The sequence below is a fragment of the Olea europaea genome, unplaced genomic scaffold (assembly GCF_002742605.1).
Source record: "Olea europaea var. sylvestris unplaced genomic scaffold, O_europaea_v1 scaffold1137, whole genome shotgun sequence".
Lineage (NCBI taxonomy): Eukaryota > Viridiplantae > Streptophyta > Magnoliopsida > Lamiales > Oleaceae > Olea > Olea europaea.
In genome coordinates this window covers 619-2,703 of record NW_019228757.1, presented here as the reverse complement: position 1 = coordinate 2,703, position 2,085 = coordinate 619, and the positions used below count along the sequence as shown (strand labels likewise).

At 24.9% G+C, this 2,085-nt stretch overlaps 1 long non-coding RNA gene across 1 annotated transcript; it reads left to right on the top strand.

Moving 5' to 3' along the window:
• Window positions 1–1,157: 1,157 nt before the first annotated feature.
• LOC111373498 lies at window positions 1,158–1,891 on the top strand. Its single transcript, XR_002698951.1, has 2 exons — window positions 1,158–1,325; window positions 1,498–1,891. It is a non-coding gene; the product is annotated as an uncharacterized LOC111373498 (long non-coding RNA).
• The last annotated feature ends 194 nt before the right edge of the window (window positions 1,892–2,085 follow it).

Genomic DNA, 2,085 nt, shown 5'->3' with positions numbered 1-2,085 from the left:
AATTAAAAGAAATAATAATACTACATATATAATTAACTACAGAATGCCAAATGATTCAATTTATTTTCTCTAAATAAGATAATTAATAATTATTATTGCTTTCGAAAATTAAGTCAATTAGTTTTCACTAAACACAATTATTAATAATTATTTAATAAAGATATTATCACATACAATTAAAAGAAATTATATAAATATTTTTTTTTCCAGAAAACAATAGTATGTAATAATATTTTTTAATCATTATTGAACACGTGTTCTTGTTTTGATTTACTTTCATTGAAATAAGAAAAAACTGAAAATACTTGCAATAAGAGTGAAAATCATATAACCACAATGGAAAATTGAGGTCAACAATTTTTAAAGAAATCGAATAATCACAGAAATAAAATCACATTCATTACCTTTAAAAAAATAGATAATGATATTTTTTTTGTTCATCAAAATTGAATAGTAAGTAACTAAGTCCAAAATTTAATATAAATTTACTTCATTTTATCTCCTTTAAAATATAAATTTCATCACTTTACATCAGAGTGTTTTATATAAATCAATTTAAGTTTAATTACTTAAAATAGAAGCTAAATATATATAATACATATTCATAAAAAAATATTACAATAAATAAAGGTCTGCATTAATATAATCGTAGATTAATTGTGTTTGTGTTCCAATAATTTGTATGTGTATGAATATTTTTATATGATTTACATATTTGTGTTTATGTGAACTACAAATAAAATAATGAAAAGTCATGAAATGTTGATGAAAAAAAAAATTGTATTCGAAGAAGTGTTATTGAGTAATTAAAAGATTATATTTCATTTTATTCAATATTTTGACATTATATACATTTCCATAAAAAGCTTTTTTCATATATGATATATTCATTATATTTAATAATTATACTTTTTTCTTTAATATTATCATCTCAACAACCTCCAAAAAATAGTACGTATATAATTCACCCGATACATAAGACGTGCAAAGCAGGTACTTATTGCTAGTTCATTAAAAAGCATAATATTATAAATTATTCAGATATTAAATAATATTATAAATAAATAAAAAATAATTAATTAATCAAATATTAAATAAATATTAATATAAAATAATATTAAAATAAATATTAAATAGAACCCAACCTTTATGTTTCCCCTCTCTCTCTCTCTCTCTCTCTCTATGCGGATCAAAACCCTCCATCGGCTGCCCTTATCACCTCTTGAACTGCAATTTCATTTTTGGCTTCTCCAATCTGGATTTCTCTGTATGAATGAGTTCCGATCGGGAAATATTTACATCTAGAACTTTTTGATTGTAGAAAGGTTGGACATTTTTCTCTCTCTCTCTCTCTATGCGGATCAAAACCCTCCATCGGCTGCCCTTATCACCTCTTGAACTGCAATTTCATTTTTGGCTTCTCCAATCTGGATTTCTCTGTATGAATGAGTTCCGATCGGGAAATATTTACATCTAGAACTTTTTGATTGTAGAAAGGTTGGACATTTTCTTTTAATTTTTTTAAAATTCGGTATATTTATTTTAGAACTTTTTTCCATCTGAAATGTTTGAATGTTTTTGTTTTTTCGAACAATCCCTAGATCCTTGTGGAGCTTCGATTCCGAACGAAGCCCCTTTCTTAATAACAAGGTATTGTCTTTGTATTCTACAATGAAAATTAAATTTGTTTTGATAGTGAAGGGCATAAAAAGGATAGAGCATAAGTTTACTCCATCATTTATCACTTTTATGTACCTAAATTATTTTTATTTCATGTTTTTGTTGTGTGTTTTGGGTTCTAATTTATTACTTCTTTTTATTTTTTATTTTTTATTATTATTTTTTGAGTTCTGTGAAACTCTTACAGTGGAACATTACATTAGCAACAAAATTTAGGAGCACTGACCATTGGAACATCGATTTCATATTTGGTTTGTTTTAAATCTGTATGCATCATGACGTGGAGTTTTAAATCTTGTAAACATATTTAATTGCTCTTTTAATCTATGGTTGGATTCCGGAGAGTCTTTCTAAATTTAGTGATGAACACTTTAGAGGTTGAAAATATATACTCCAATAAGCATT